The following is a 17,588-nucleotide window of genomic DNA, read 5'->3' as shown; positions in this document are numbered from 1 at the left end:
GGCTAAGAAACTTGTTCTGTTCCCTATTATATTCCAATGCCTAGTACTTATTCAATAAATCCAAAACACAGCAATAAATAAGTGAGATATAGCTTTGGAAAAGAAGGTGGTGATCAATCAGCAAGTCAGTCAGATTTTACTGAGTACTTAACCTGCCCTGGGTTCACTGTGCTGGGGCATGCACAACTTTTGGGCATCCCAGGGTGCCAGGGCACTTACAAGGGAAAGGGAGCTTCTCATAGACAGGATGCATTTCTCTTCTACTTTTGGCTGCCATCTTGTTTTCATGGCAACCCATTCGTGGCACTTGTGATGTTGAACAACTTAAAGGAAACAAAGTAACCTACACTCACAATACAGTAAAAATCTAAGCTCACTCTACTGCTGTTCTGGAGGATAATTTACTAATAATCAAAAAAGCTTTAAGGGATTTTTTTTCAGAAACAGGCTACATTTAATAGCAAACATTGACTATATTTGTGACTGTCCGTCTGTCTGCTAGCCATTGAAACTGTACAGATTTTGTCCTAGTACAGGGACAATTGGGTCTAATTATCTACACATATCCATGCTTTAGGCAAAAACCCAGATTAAGAAGGGCATTTTCTGGGGGACCTGGTTGGTTCAGTCAGTTGAGCGTCTGACTTCAGCATAGGTCATGATCTCACAGTTCATGAGTTCAAGTCCCACATCAGGCTCCCTGCTATCAGCCCAGAGCGGACGTCAGATCTTCTGTCCCCCTCTCTCTCTGCCCCTCCACTGCTTGCACTTTCTCAAAAGTAAATAAACATTTTTAAAAAAGAATAATATTTTTCAATCTTAGTGTGTCTCCATCCCAAATACAGCAGCATTTAAGACTTTATTTTGTGTCCAATATTCTGCAGCTTTTGCAGCTCATTCTTATTGCCTGGTGGCAGGTTGAGACTTCAGAACAGGGAAATAGAGTTGCTCCTGAAAGCATGAGAGGAAGGTGGGAGTCCCAGGGGGAACTGGCCTTTGTGTTTGATGAATAAGTCTTTTTCAGGTGTCTCTGTTCTTTGGTTTTTAAAGGAAACAGAGACACTCTCCTATCTGTCCCCACATCCATTGTGTGAAATTTGCCTCGTTTGGGGACTCCATTATTTTCCTGGCTGTGAAATGGAGAGTCCGTGAGGTTTGCAGGAATCCACTGCCTGGACGCCTTCCCAGGGGAGGCTCTTCTTTGGCAACCTCCCTCATACTACAGCCTGGGGAGGAGCACTTAGTAAGTAAATCCAAACTCTACGATAGAGAGAGGATGAAGGTGATGCTGAACGGATATGGTGGTCAAAAGACCCTCGCCACTGCTGACATTTTGTTCACAGCCCTGCTGCCTCTACTGTCTGTGTAACAAAAGATTGAACTTGGCAGCATTCGCTCTTATTCTGAATTGACTGGAGTTGTGTGACTCTCAAAGATGCTCTCAAAACTTGAAGAGAAGTCCGCATGGACTGTAAGTTAGAAAAATTAAAAATAGTATGGTTTGCAGTTGCGAGATATCCTCCCTGGAACTACCTTATGGATGAAAAAGGCTTCATGTCTCTGGGTGCTCTGGCTATAAAATTCTCTGAAGGGGCTTTCAGATGGACGTGCTTGCTATAGGGGAGTATCCCACCCAATAATGATTCATGGAAAAGCAGCGTTCCAACATAGTTTTATAAACACTCTCTTTTCTCTGAACTGCATCAGCGAGATGGAGCCTTACCAACCTGTGTAGGGTAGGCTAACGGCTCAGATTGGCAAACTCAATCTGCCAAGAACAAACAAGGCATGAAGCATTTCATTCACTCACAGACTTCCTTCGATCCAAATTAACCTCAGCCAAATTAGGCACAATTGGAATGTGAATGTTCAAAGGACAAGGTTGGTCATGAGCATCATCATCACCTTCATCACTTTATAGTGAACTTATAACCTCAAGAGAGGCATCCCTGACAAGAAAAGTTCCAAGAAACATTTCCACTGAAAAGATCTCGTAAATAAGGAGTCGAGCATCATGGGAAATTCACTACTCTAGATATTTATAAAGACCTCACGACGTGTTTTTAAAATAAGTGATCTTAAAAAATATCTTCATAAAAAGCACTCAAAGTAAAATATTGTTTTCCCTTCAATAATAATGATGATCCATGCCACAATTCAAATCATAGAAAATAGCTCAGAGTTACTGAAGGCTTCCTGCAATCTAGGAGTTATGAAGGGCAGTTTACATAACTGTTTTAATATAATCCTCATGACCTCCGCTGAGGTCAGTGCTATTTTTATCCCCCTTCTATCAAAGAGGAAACTGAGGTTTTGAGAGGGCAAATGACTTGACAAAGGTCATCTAGCTGGTATGTGATGGAACCGGAATTTAACCCCACAACTGTGGGCTGCTGTACGAAATGTATAATTCACACAGGGTGGTACAGGAAAGAATACATTGGAAATTCTGGATTTCTACTGAGGCAGCGGCCATTTGAATGGGAGCTAAGGGTTTGCTGTGGCTTGGCCTGAAAAAGGAGAAAAGTTTGACGGAAAAAACTGTCAAATAATTCGCCATTTCAGGAGGAGCCATTTTCCTACTACCCCTAGAACAAGAAGGTTTTTCCTTGATGCCCAGATTCAGAGACAGGATAAATAGTCTGTTCCAGGAATCTGAAAGAAGTCAGCCCAGTCACTGTTGTGTGAGGCTGTCTGTGTAGTTATTAAAAACACAAACTCTGGAGTCAAAGTCTATGAGTTCAGGTTATGGCCCTAATACATATGAGGTGTGTGACTTTGAGAAAGTTAGCTCCTCCGTGTCTCTGTTTACTCATAGGTAGAATAGACAGTAATAACATCTATTTCACTGAGCTGTTGCAAGTACTGTAAAGAGACCTTTGAGGACTTCTCAGTGGAGCTTCCCCTGTAGGCTCTGGCTGTACATCAGGACTGAGAAATCACACAGGGTCATCTTTAGACATCTTGTAGAGGAGGTGCTTTTGTTGTTTTCAAAGCACATGAAATTTATAATGTTTTGAAATGCCGGGAGTGCACATCATTACTGAAATCTTAGAAATGGGAGACTTAGTTGAACAGCAGTGAGGATGCTGGTATCCCCAACATTGTTCACATAAGCAATGAGATAGCAGATGCAGAGGGGCCCTTAAATGGGTAATCTCCCAACTGTTTCCATGCCCTCGCCACCACACCGCCTTCACCTGGTTAGGGCCTGAGTGGCTTACCACGCCACAGGGTGGAGTGGGTCTTCCACCCCTCAGAGGTACTGGCCCAACTTGGTGCCCTGGGGTGGAGTAGGGGACTGGATTTGACTGGGGACTGGCTGGAAAGCTGAGCCCAGTGATGTGGCACCAGATAGCACAAGTGAAGATATGCAGAGGCAGACCATAGAGGTAAGGACTGGGGACTGAAGTGTGCAATCAGACGGAGAGCCCGAAGCCAGAAGAAAAGTGGACTCAAAAAGAAAAGAGATGGTGAGAAGAGATTCCGGAGATGGGAGGGAGAGGTACAAAGATGGGCTTCTGTAAGCATCAAGTCCATGTGTGTATGAGCCAGCCAGTCTGTCTTCAGGGAACATGATGAGGATGGCGCTCTGTAATTATAGAATTGGGAGGGAAAGCTCACAGCTGCCTAATAGGGTCATCTCCTAGGACCATATTTGAGCTGGGTAGATCCTGTGTCCCAAAAAGAATATCCTGAAGTCCGGGCCTCCATCCAGACCTGTGAATGTGATCCTATATTTGGAAATGGGGATCTTCGTAGATGTGATCAGGTTAAGATGTGGTCATACTGGAGTCGAGTGGGCCCGAATCCAATATGCCTGGTGTCCTTATAATAAGATCAGATTAAGATGTGGTCATACTGGAGTCGAGCGGGCCCGAATCCAATATGTCTGGTGTCCTTATAATAAGAGTAAAATGTGGACACTGACACAGAGAGGAGATGGCGTGTGATGGCACGGCAGAGATTGGAGTGATGTGCCACAGGTCTGGAGCTCCCAGAAGCTGGAAGAGGGAAGAAAGGATCCTGCCTTAGAAGATTTGGAGGGAGTATGATCCTGCCAACTGTTTGATTTCAGACTTCCAGCCTCCAGAGGTGTGAAGAATACATTTATCTTGTTTTAAGTTGCTCCATTTTCCATACTTTGTGACAGTAGCCCCAGATATAGGGCTGATAAGGAACTATAGGCATTTTTGGACATCTGTATATATCTATACACATGAATCTGTATAAAGAAGATATTCTAGGGGCGCCTGGGTGGCTCAGTCAGTTAAGCGTCCGACTTCAGCTCAGGTCATGATCTCGCAGTTTGTGGGTTCGAGCCCCAGGTCAGACTCTGTGCTGACGGCTCAGAGCCTGGAGCCTTCTTCGGATTCTGTGTCTCCCCCTCTCTCTGCCCCTCCCATGCTCATGCTCTGTCTCTCTCTGTTTCTCAATAATAAATAAATGTTAAAAAATATTTTTAAAAAGAAGATATTCTACTGTTTTTACAAAAATCTAAGAGGATGATGTTTTTAAAATCTCAAGTCAGGAAAAAGATGCATAAAATCCAAATCAATGCCAATATTTATTTTTCCCCCAAGTAATTAAACAAATGTAAGGTGGTGGCGGAGGCTAGCTTCACTTGATTTCCAGTGAATAGTGTTGATGAGTCAGGACCATTACATCTCTGAGAAAATGCCCTGTAAAAAGCAAAATCTGAGTGTTGTGCTTACTAAAGTGATACCATATGTTGGTTGATTAACAAGTTGTCAGAATATTAGAAGTTCTTGGCTGATTACAAGAAGGAGCATCTGTTTGCTGAATCTCTTATCTAATGTGTGTACAGATATCTCCAGGTTTGGCACTTTTCCTAAATATCAGATATAAATTCCTGCAGTATTTAGCCTTCAGAGAGTAACACTGATGTACTGCTGGGGTTTAGGGAGTTTAGTCTCATGAAAGCAAATGAAGGGAGGCCAAAGAGATGACATATATATGTAAGAATGTTATGCACCATTCAGAATCATTTTACCAGTACACCTTGTATCATCTACTACAGTTCATGTTTCCTCGAATGTCACTTGTGTAGAAATTTAAGAAAAATAAATAAATCCACTTTAGAGCTATTTATTTATTTATTTTAATTGAAAAAAAATATTTTTAATGTTTATTTTTGAGAGAGCCAGAGTGTGAGTGGGGAGGGGCAGAGAGAGGGAGACACAGAATCTGAAACAGTCTCCAGGTAGAGCTGTTTATTGCTTTACCTATCGGTAGAATTCAACAACGTGTTCTATTTATAAAGTATCTTACGGTTTACGAATGCTTTCACCTTGCCTCCCGACAACCTTGTAAGGATGGCAAGAAATTGCACCTCCATTTCACAGGTGAAGAATCTGTGGTTGAGCGGAGGTAAATCCATCTGGCACTGCCGTGTTAGAATGAGTAAAGAAGTCAGCTTTTCTCAGTCCCGTTACTGCACTGCCTCCCAATTTCGTATTTCCAGGAGCTGATTGTGGATACTGTCACAGGATCTAGTCAGGGTGAAATTCTGTGGCATTTTCTTTTTTTCCTTTTCACCATCCCTGTTTCATTCAGTCAGCTGCCATATGTATATTGGGGTTGTGCCATTTTGGTTTCAGCAAGCAGATTCCGTTGGGAAGGAGAAAGTTTCCTTCTACCGTTCAAGTGAATGGGGGCTAACAAATTTAACTGACCAAAAAACAGAGTAAGAGGAGAAAAGGAATATAGATTTTTATTAATATTTTACATGGATAGGGCTTCTCAGAAAAGAGGTAAAATTCAAAGAAGTAGTTAGACTCCGGGATTTATATACCATTTTAACAAAGACTTTTCTTTGGGCTTCGAGGGACAATAAATCGTAGGAAAGTGACTACAAAATATATGAGGGGAACTAGTGAAAGATGAGAGTTACTTTAGTAAGATTTGTTTATGCAAACTCATATCAGTGCTGACTGTCTCTTTTTGATGAGTGATGATGAGTTGTTTTCCTTTATCTGGAACAGGAGTTGGGGACACCTTCACAAAGGGAAATTGATGCCCTGCTTTTAAGCAGAAAGGAGGAGGGCAGAGAGTTTGTCCTATGTCTGCTGTTCCTTAACTGATTTCAGCTCAAAATCATCATTATGCCAAAATGGAATATTTGGGGTAGAATATCCTGATTCCTTTCAATCGCTCTCCACTGCTCATCAAAGCAAACATGAAATAAGTAAGGTGGAGAAAAAGGACTCTCTCATGCCAGCTGAGTTCACAGTTAGACATATTTCAGTTGTTCCATTTCCTTTGTAATTTCTCAGCATTCATGGTCTTAGAACTAAGTACCTCTTTGTCATGATGTACACACCACCTTCTTCTTTAGCCTTGAGTTTTTTGGTCCTATATTTCTACAACATACACGAAGCCGACATTTTGGAGAAGTCGTTTAGTGCTTCAGAAAAATGGGGTATATGGGACGCCTAGGCAGCTCAGTTAAGCATCCGACTTGAGCTCAGGTCATGATCTCGCAGTTCGTGGGTTCGAGTCCCACATTGGGCTCTGCTGACAGCTCAGAGCCTGGAGCCTGCTTTTGATTCTATGTCTCCCTCTCTCTCTCTGTCCCTCCCCCATGCACATTCTGTCTCTCTCTCTCAAAAAATGAATAAATGTTAAAAAAATTTTTAAGAAAAGAAAAATGGGACATATTATGAAAACAGAGCATTTTTTTAGTATCTCAAATTTTAGCTCTTTATTTAAATTGCAAGTCCAGTATTACCTTTGGGAGTTTCTGGCTGTCATTCCTTTGCTTGATGTAGGAGAAGGAAAACAACTTCACCCTTATCTTCAGTGACTGGGGCCTGTGAATTAAACTGGCAAAAGACAGGTTAACGGGAAAGGAGGTGTATTTCATATGCATACAGGGGACCTCACATAAAAGAATTGAAAGCCCCCGGGGTGCCTGGGTGGCTCAGTTGGTTAAGCTTCTGACTCTTGATTTGGGCTCAGGTCACAAGTTCAAGCTCCACGTCAGGTTCTGGGTTGGCAGTGCAGAACCTGCTTGGGAGAGAGAACTCTCTCTCCCTCTCTCTGCCCCTCCCCTGCTCTCACATGCTCTCTCTCTCGCTCTCTCTCTGTGTTTATAAATAAACATTAAAGATTTTTTTAAATGAAATTGAAAACCCCTCAAAGTGGATAGATCTGAAAGCTTATATTTTAACAATAGGTGGTAAATTGTTGACAGGTGGCAGGACAAAGGAAAAAAAGCTTGGGCTTCTAGTGGGGTTCGTTGCAGAAAGGTCAATAAATATATGGGGGAACCTAATGGAAAATAAGGGTTCAGTAAGGTACAGATTTAGTAAGGTCTGTTATGCAGACTCAAATCAGTGCCTTCTCCAGTGAGAAGAGTCATCTCCTCTTCCTGGTAGGAGAGAGAGGAGACAGGCACCTTTAGAGAGAGAAATTGATGCCCTTCTTTTAGACAGAAAGGAAGAGGGCAGACAATTCCCCCTGGATTTGCTGCTTCTCGGTTGTCTTCACCTCAAAATAATCCTTATGCTAGCGTAGCGTGTGTTAGGATGGCATACCCTGACCCCCATCATTAACTTCAAGGACCCCTGGAGTCAGGTCCTTCCCTATATTTCTAATCTCGGCCACTCAATTTTTAGACCTTCTTTAGAGCAAAATGCTTCACTTCTTGCCCTCTACCCCCTTCATCTGGACTCATGCTCCTATTGTTTGTCTGTAATACCATTTCTCCCTTCCAACCTTATCCTCAAATTTACTTTCCTATTTTAACATCTCCCCAGACCTCCAGCCACTTCAGATGGCTTCTTCCTCTACGTGTGTTGGGCTCTCGTTGCCTGAGGAATTAATCTGACAATCTATCATTTAGTCCTTCAGATGTTCAGCGGTTGTTTGAATAATTCCATAAATCTTCTATTTTTATGTAACTTCTTACATTGTGTTCCCTCTGTCTCTCTATTTTTTTAAGCATATTTACTTACTTTGAGAGAGAGTGTGTGTGTTCACAGGTTGGGGGGTCAGAGAGAGAGGGAGAGAAAGAGAATCTCAAGCAGGCTCTGCAGTGTCAGCGCAGAGCCAGAGTTGGGGCTCAAACTCACGTACAGTGAGATCATGACCAGAGCCAAAATCAAATCAGACACTTAACCAATTGAGCCAGGCAGGTGCCCCACTGCCTTTGCCTCTTTACCCTCAATTCTGCTTCTCTCTCCTTGCTCTCAGTATCCTGGGGTATTGCTTTCCAAAGTGTGGGCTAAGGAAAAGCTGTACCAAAATCCCCTAGAGTTCTTATTAAAAAGGTAGATTCCTGGGACTGATTGTGGATCTGATAAATTGGCTTCCCAGGATTCCTCTGCATAGTGAAATTTATGGATCATTGATTTAGACAGCACGTCATTCATTACTGTGTTCATTGAACATGATTTCAGCACAAATTCCAGCTAGGCACCTGGAATACAGCATTGATTGAGGCAGATACGGTCCCTGTTATCTTGGCATTTCTATCCTCCTTTGCGGAACTGACAATGAACAAGGACTTCAATGTATGACGTGGACTACAAAAGTGAGACGAAAAGAGATATGCAAGTACTTAAGGCGGGGGGAGGTCCTGAGGTGGCTGGGGCAAGTAGGTGTCAGGGAATGCTCCCCTGCTGAGGTGGTGTTGAGACCTGCGTGAGTAGGACTTGGGTTGGAAGGGCGGGTGGGAGGAAGGACCACGCACAAAGCTTTGAGGTGAGAAAGAGTATGGCCCCTTCATTGGAGGGACAGGGAACAAGGTCAACAGGACCTGAGCCCCCAAGCAGAAGTGAGGGAGGAGCAATTAAAGCAGTATCACCGGGTCAGATCATGCAGGGCCTTGTGACCAGGCTGAGGAGTTTGGAACACATCCTGAGGACGGCCGAAGCCATCGAAGGAGTATGATCAGTCTTGCCTATCAGATCCTTTCGCTCTAGATTAGAGCAAGTATGTTTCTGGGGAGACTACCTGGAAAGCTCTTGCGACTGTCCAGGAGAGAGGTGATGATGGCTTTGTCCAGAGTGCTGGTAGAATGAATTCAAATGTTACATAGGAGATCGATTAGGTGGGGTTTGGTTATTAATTGCATATGGTGGTTAGAGAAAGGGTGGTGTCCAGGATGACTTTCATTTTTGTTTTGATAACAAGGCTTGTAACCATGCAATGCTGAGACACCACCAGGTTGTAAGGACAAAATTACAAGTCCACTTTTAGGTGCAGAGAGTTTGAAGTACCTGTGAAACATTTAGGAGGAAACTGTCATGTACTCTTTCACATCTCTCATAGAAAAAGTGGAATTTAAGTGGGCTTTGAAAGAACTGTGGAATTTAGATTAGCACCAATGGGGTCCAGTTAGAAGCCCACATACATGCCCATCCATCTTGGTGGGGTTTTTGTCTCACTCACTTGATATTTGGTGATTGGCTGAGGTCACAGTTCTGTATTTCTAAAATCCATCTTCCAAACTGACTCTTTCCTACAAGGAGATTATGATGGCTTTGTTTACTTGTTTGTTTGCTTCATTTTGGTTGTTAGTTTATTTGTTTTGAGAGAAAGAGAGAGCGTGAGCAAGGGAGGGGCAGAAAAGGAGAGAGAGAATCCCAAGTAGGCTCCATGCTCTGCACTGTCAGCATGGAGCCTGATGCAGGACTTGAACTCATGAACCATGAGATTGTGACCTGAGCCAAAACCAGGAGTCAGTTGCTTAACCAACTGAGTCACCCAGGCTCCCCTGAACTTGGTTTTGTTTAGGATGTAGGTTGGGTCAACAGGGCTTTTTGTGTGCATTTATGTTCTTTGGGGAGGGGAGAGCTTAGTGGAGGTATGCTTGTTCTTTTTTTTTTTTTTAATGTTTATTTTTGAAAGAGAGAGAGGCAGTGTGAGTGGGGGAGGGCAGTGAAAGAGGGAGACACAGAATCCAAAGCAGGCTCCAGGATCTGAGTTGTCAGCACCAAGCCCAACACAGGACTCAAACCACAAGTCCGCAAGAACCGCGAGATCACAACCTGAGCTGAAATCAGACACTTAGCCGACTGAGCCACCCAGGCACCCCGCTATGCATGTTCTTTAACATTTATCTGTAAACACAACTTCTGTCATCCAGCTGTGGATGAGCTCAGATATACTGGGAGATACCAGAGAACTTCCACGAAGAGGACAAAAACAAGCAAGAACTATGTCGTTTTGTACAGACTTCTCAGGGATGCTGGCGCAATTTCATGCCCAGTGAGAAATTTTAGGAGAAAACTGTTTGTGAGGGCGAAATTGTCTCTGCCCTCTAGCCATGCAGTGGTTTTCATTTGATATGACTCTTCCAATATAGCCTAATATTCAGGAAAGAGCAGATCATGGAAAGCCCTGGATTCTCCTTCGACCTCTCTTCCTTTGATTTTCCTTCCCTGTTTTCTGTTCATCGTCTGCTTCTCCTTTATCTTCACAAAAGAGACTAATGAATAAAGCAGCGATGGGGCTAAATTACTGTGCCCTAAAAATGATCACCCTCGGTCATTGTCCTCTTATTCAATGAGTATCAATGAATGATAGAATGTAGAAGCATGGCCATTGGATTGGCCCTTACATTTTATTCATTTTTAATTTTTTTTACATTTATTTATTTTTGAGAGACAGAGACAGAGCTCAAGTGGGGGAGGGGCAGAGAGAGAATGAGACACAGAATCCAAAGCAGGCTCCAGGCTCCGAGCTGTCAGCCCAGAGCTGATGTGGGGCTTGAACTCGCAAATCATGAGATTATGACCCGAGCCAAAGCCAGATGCCCAGCCAACTGAGCCACCCAGGTGCCCTTGGTCCTTACATTTTAGTAGGAGAAGCCTCTCCACACAGTTCCTCAGCTTGACTTTACTTGGGTATTCATAGTGGCAGGGAGCTCCCCCTCTATTTTAAGAAGCAACCAATTGTGTTACTAAATCTAATTAGACAGAATATCTTTCCTAAAATGAATCAAAATAAGCCCACTCACTGACACATGACACTTGTTCCACACTTCACAGCAACACAGAACAAATCTATTCTATAGTCTGTGTGACAGCCTTTCAAATGTAGTAAGACGACCACCGTGTCTCCTCAAACCTTCTCTACAAACTAAATGTCTTCAATCCCCTTAGACGCACTTTTTATAGGACACAATTTCTGCATTCTTCAGCATCTTTCTGAAAACTGGTCTCCTCGGGGCCCTCTCGAAAGGCAGTCACCGCTTTCTGAGTGACGCCCATACTGACCAGAGCCATATCGGCTGGACAGCTGCCTCCTAGTTGATCTTGAGTTTCTTTCAATGACAAACACTTCATTTTAAACAGAGGACAATGAGTGGGGACCAAAGGCTGTGTGGGAGGCGTGTTGTGTTTAGAGCCCCGAGACATTCCGAGGTTGGTGGAATATTTATGTTTGGTTCATAACAGAGTGGCTTTTCCTTTGTGGGGCTTGAATCATGCTGCATCCCAGTGAAATTACCGGGTAATGAATGGGAGGGGCTCTAAATTCCTTCAGAGTAAAAGGGGAAGATGTTCCCCTTTTTTCACTTTCCATGTGGCAGTTGTACCTTAATCTGCTTTTAGGAACAGCTGTTGTAACAGATGTTCATTTTAGATGGTATAGTTTTCGTGTGTGTGTGTGTGTGTGTGTGCGTGCGTGCGCGTGTGAGGTTTTTTTTTTTTTTTTTTTTTCTGGTAGTGTACCTAGAAAAATTCTTTTCAGGAAGAGATGTTTATGAAAACCCAGATCTTTTTTCTAGTGCAAATAGGCTACCATCTGTGTAGTACCTTCACACTGTCACCCACACTGCTGCACACCTTCCAAGGGCATGGTCCTCTGCTCCATGTTCTGTGTGATTTTGCATGCAGCTAACACCCCTTCCTTGCCTCATGAGTCTCCCAATGCAGGCTTATCGCTAATGGGATGGTCACCAGTCAACAGAGAGGGTCTAATAGAAAAAGAAAGATGGCCTCACAACTAGCAGTATTAGACTTAAAACCAGGAGCAGCCGAAGATTGCTCTTCCTACTTATCCACACTACTCATTCTGGGGCCTGGGCTCCACAGAGAGTCATTACAACTATGAAATCACAGATTTCATGCTGGCGAATCCTGGTCTTGGTTGGTGCAGAAGCAAATACTTTTATCGGGAAAAAAAGTTATTTCTCTCATTACATAAACATGTAACATGGATATGTGTAACATTTACAAAATATGCATTTCTGTATGTAAAAAAAAAGAGACACAACACTGAAATAATGGTTTTCACTGACCTAAAAGTCTGACCTTCATTGAAAGGGCAGACCCTCAGGAAGAAGTGCCCCTTCCAACTTCTGTTTTCCATTTATCTGTGATCTGAAAGGAGAAATTCCTTGCTGAAGAGTGAACTCTTGGGATCACCACTTACCCAATCATCACTGTTCTAAAAGTCTTCACGCTGTTGTAAAACCACAGGTACCATTCCCATATGTGAACAGTGTTGAGGCTCCAAGAAGATATGCCTCATGTCAGCCCTGCGACAGAAGGAATTCCAGTTGAGGTAAGTTACAAGTGCATGTACCGGGTCACTACTCAGTTCTGTAGTTTGGTTGATAAATGCTCAATAAGAATCTCCTGCAAGACATGCTTTTTAGGATTCTCCTGGCAAGACTTCCTCTGTTGTAACTATCTGCTATCTTACTACTCTTCATTGTAATAAGTAATTTGCATACATGATAAACAAAATTGGAATATAAATTAATACTGCTATTACCTTATTTACCAGCTTCCATGAATGCCTTTTGACTCTCCATTTGAAGAGTTAGGAAAGGGACGTACTACTCTAACTTCTATTGTCTCTTCCTGGTACACATTACCAATATTGTTCTTTTTGAATGGCCATTGTTCATAAAATTTAAGTTCTGAAATTGTAATCTCTATGGTTGTCTTGGTTTTAGTCCTAAATGGGTTCTGTCCTCAAGGCAGCCTTTTTGATCTAGCTTTTTAAAATTGTCTCTTGGATGATTGGGGTTTGGTCTTCCAATATTTCTTCAAAAGGGCTCACCACAATTATTTTCTTGAGTTCTTAAAATTGAAAAGCATTTGCCTTTTTACTCGAATGACCATGTGAAGTGTAGAATTCTTGAGTCACACTTGACATCTCAGAAGACTTTTTACTTTACACACTGACTTCGAGTTGACTTTTTCCCTTGTATGATTTGATCTATATCCGTTTTTAACTTAGTCTATATTTTGATCAGTAGTTTCAAGTGTTTTATATCAGAACAGCTTCATGAATTGGCTTTGAATATAATCATATCTTTTCTTCTTATTGGGCTTATCCAGAGATGCCTATTATTTAGAAGTTGGATCCCTTTTGTTTTCCTCAGCTATGTTTTTATTTACTCAATTTCACTCTTTTCCCCCCAAGCTCATTTTACTTGGTTTCCTCAACTCTACTCTCTCACTGTCTTCTCTTCCTCTTCCAACATTGCCTCATGTCTAAGCTCACTTTATTTATGTGATTTTGAAACTTTGCTCACAACCCAGGCCCCCCAGCCCAGTCCATGTCTTTAGGATGTGTTTATAAATGATTTCTGAAGAACTGATTAGGGACCCACTCTTTCACTCCATTTTCCTTAACCTGAGCCTCCTTCCTTGTCACAACATGATGGACTCATCAAGCTCCTTTCTCTCGTTCTTTCCCCTTTTACATTTGCTCACATAACTTGCATAGCCAACTGACTAACCAGAAGCAAGCTCTTCACACTTTTACCCTCTACCCTGCCCCCTTGATCATCTGTTTCTTTGCTTACTTTCTAGAAAATACTTTCGTCTAAATGTGTCTGTCTCCCTTCACTAATACATTCTGTGTTTTTACACTGTTCCCACCTCACTGTAAAGAAGCCCATTATCAACAAAGAATAAGTAACCTTGGGAATTCAAGGGATTAACCCTGAGGGGTTTGACCTCATGCATGCAATTTCCTTGAAGTCCAGAGTTTTATCTTAAAAAGAAAGCAATATTTTTGTTCAATTCCATGACTTCTGTGTTTCTTTTAAATGTTTATGGGAAGTGGTCCAAACTATTTGGCTATCATTACTTAATTCTCTCACCTTACCTCCAATTTTTGAGTAAAACTGAAGCTTCAAAGAGATAAGCCGTAATAATAATGAGGTTTCAAGTACTTTCTAGCATGCCAGTGGGGATCCTCAGGGGTGTGAGGATCTCAGCCATGAATCAACCACATGTTAAAATGGACCCCCCATTTGCATCTTTGAATCTCTGGCCTCTGGCACAGTACCAGGTACATATTTGTCTTTCCATAATTATTTATAGAATTGGCCAGAACTGAAGTGGAGAGATTTCTTCTCCACATTCAATAGACCACTGCCTATTTTAGCTTATTCACAGTGCCTTCTGGCTGAAATGCAATTGTTCCTTGTGCTGAAGGAAGGATCAAGGTGAAGCCTTAAGGAATCAACTGTAATGTGTGTTTATACTGTGATCATCAAGGCTCAGCTCTTGAAATAGTTGTTTCTTGTCATCCCCTCCAGCCTCAAGGAGTGCAGACATTTTTCTTGAGCCTTAATGGAGGAGTCCAGGGAACTGTGTCAGAACACAGGCCCTGCAAACAAACTGTCTGATTGCAAACCCTGGTATCACCCTTGGTAGTTGTGTGTCCATGGGCTTGTTCATGGACCTGTCAATTCTTCCTTTTCCTCGTCTGTTATCTGGGGATAAAAAGAATATCTGCCCCATCAGATCATTGAGAGGAACACACGATGCTATGTGTGAAAGTGTTCAACATCAATCCCGAGACAAAATATGCCCTCATTAAATGACAGCTGTTCTTACTACTAAATGGTTGGTTGAAGGCGTAGAGGTTGTAGCATGAGTCCAAAACATTTTGTTTAAAAATACTTTGAAAATGTGACCCCAAGACTAGTTAGCAGCTCTAGACAATAAGTAACTGCCTTTGTGTGAAACTCCATAATCCCCACAATGCATATAACAATTAAAAATCATTTTCCGGGGCGCCTGGGTGGCTCAGTCGGTTAAGCGTCTGACTTTGGCTCAGGTCATGGTCTCACAGTTCGTGGGTTCGAGCCCCACGTCAGGCTCTATGCTGACAGCTCAGAGACTGGAGCCTGCTTCTAATTCTGTGTCTCCCTTTCTCTCTGACCCTCTCCTGCTCACGCTGCCTCTCTCTCAGAAATAAATAAAACATTTAAAAAAATAATTTCCCATTTCCCCCCTATACACATACATATGCACTGTCACCCAGAAATGGTAAAATAGAGGAGGAAAGTGTTGCCTACAGATCTTGTGCTGTAGTCATTTCTCACCCTTACTTCTAAAGCCTGAACTTCCCTGACAGCTTTGTGTGCATGGAGTGCTTAACCACCTACCTCAGAATAGGATAGAAAGTAACCATGGACCCCCACTGAGCTTTAGAAGTTAGCTTTTGAGTTTTCCCATATAGCAAGATTGCCCTGGTTGACAAACATAAGGAGCCCAGAAGTGTCTCCTACTAACAGATTCCCCCATTCTTCCATATGTCCGGGGAGAACCCAGTGCTATCTAGGAATTCCAGAATTAGAACAAGCCATTGAGAATGTCATGTTTAAGGGTAGGCAGGCTGCTGACTAGTTATTTTCCTAACATCTTCCCATCCTTTGGCATCTACTCCAAGAAACGCCAGCCAGAGCTCTCCAATTAGCTACCATATGGATAGCATCTATAAGAAAACAATGTATAATCTATATCAGTTACGTGTTCTGATGAACACAATTTCATGGCCAGGAAAGGGTAATAAGGATGTAGATTTGTCACACTGTCTTCTTAAAAAGTTACCAGGCCACCTTACACTACAGAGTCTATTATTTCACAGTACATTTTTACTCTGATGTGATTTAAAGACCCATGTGTTTACCGATTGATTTGGTCAAGAGTCAGAAACATTTAATGGGCAGAATAAGAAAGTTCTCCATTTGGGAAAAGTATTTATGGTTTTGGAATTCCTGCAGAGGAAGTCCAGATGAGGCTCAAAGTCCAAGGCATAAAGTGATTATCATGACCTTATTTTCCAAAGCCATTCCCACAAGGTTAAATGCTTCACATGCCCTTTGTTCAGAGTCCACATTTCTAAGAGAAACATATTTGAGACAGACGATGTGGGGCCATGCTGGGGTCCTCCAACCCAGAACTAAAGATCACACCCAGGTAGGGACTAACGAGATCTCTAATGGACTGGCGAAAAGTATAGGGTCCAATGAATTTATTCTGTGTTTGTGACCAGAAGTGACATTAACAATGGCTGGCTCAGTCGGTTGAGGGTCAAACTTCAGCTCAGGTCATCATCTATGAACTATGAGTTCAAGCCCCACATTTGGCTAGCTGCTGTTAGCACAGAGCCTGCTTCAGATTCTCTGTACCCCCTTCTCTCTGCCCCTCCCCAATAACATTCTCTCTGTCTCAAAAATAAATCAACATTAAAAAAAGAAGAAGTGGGAAGCTTATATAAAATGGCTTAGGGGCGCCTGGGTGGTTCAGTTAGTTAAGTGTTTGACTTTGGCTCAGGTCACGATTGTGAGTTCAAGCCCTGCCTCAGGCTCTGTGTTGGCAGTGTGGAGCCTGCTTGGGGTTCTCTCTCTCTCTCTCTCTCTCTCTGCCCTTCCCCCATTTGTGCTCTCTTTCTGTCTGAAAATAAATAAATAATCTTAAAAAAAAGTAAGCACAATGGCTAAAAAGCTCTGGCTTCAAAACTCTCAGGAAACTTTTTGTCTTAACAAATCTTATACCTCTAGTTTTATCAGAATCCTGTGACTTCTCTGGAGAGAATAGCTGCTGCGAAACAGTCAGAGTCTGATACAAGACTTTATGCTGGGGTCCAAATGACCCAAATACTAAGTCCTGTGTAGACAGTAGGGTCTTTGCTGTCTCATGCTTCACCGTCCATCCTGTTGAGTTAGGGCCTTCACGTGGTCTTCTCCATGGCCAGGTCAAGATGCTCATCTTCCATTAGCTAGAGGGCAGAATTCTCTAAATTGTTGCTATCTACCCTGAACAAGAACGATAGCTCAAACCGTCTCTCCTTGAGGAAATAATTGAGCTGCTAGATGCACTAATCCAGATAGCTCCAACTATGTCAACAGTGGATGAGAAAAAGTGTTCAATTCTTAACATTTGAGGCATTAGAGCAGATCTCAGCTCCCAACAAGGGCATTGGTTTTTGTCTTGATCTTTCCTCCTTCAATGTTTACTTAACGAAAAGAATCCTCTCTGTGTGTCTCTGTATCTCTGTCTCTCTGTCTCTCTGTCTCTCTCTCTCTCTCTCTCTCACACACACACACACACACACTCTCTCTCTCTCTCTCTCTCTCTCTGGTTTGTTGATTTAAGGAGAATTAAAAATAACTTGGTTACCAAAGTCTGAGAGGATTATACCACAAAAGAAAGCCTAGCAGAGTCAACAGGCTCTACAGCTAGTCAGCAACTTTGAATTCCAGATTCTCTCTTCCTTAACTGTGTGAGCTTTGCCCAGCTAATGAATGTATTATTTTCTCATTCACAAAACGATGATGATGATGATTATGATGATGATGTTGA

General features: G+C 42.4%; 1 non-coding gene across 1 annotated transcript; it reads left to right on the top strand.

The window, feature by feature from the left end:
- The first annotated feature begins 15,015 nt into the window (after window positions 1-15,015).
- Window positions 15,016-15,100, top strand: TRNAQ-UUG. Its single transcript has one exon. It is a non-coding gene; the product is annotated as a tRNA-Gln (tRNA).
- The last annotated feature ends 2,488 nt before the right edge of the window (window positions 15,101-17,588 follow it).

Source organism: Hyaena hyaena, unplaced genomic scaffold, assembly GCF_003009895.1.
Source record: "Hyaena hyaena isolate Hyena2069 unplaced genomic scaffold, ASM300989v1 scaffold_72, whole genome shotgun sequence".
Lineage (NCBI taxonomy): Eukaryota > Metazoa > Chordata > Mammalia > Carnivora > Hyaenidae > Hyaena > Hyaena hyaena.
Note: the sequence above shows the minus strand (reverse complement) of the source record. Positions and strands in the feature narration are given on the sequence as shown.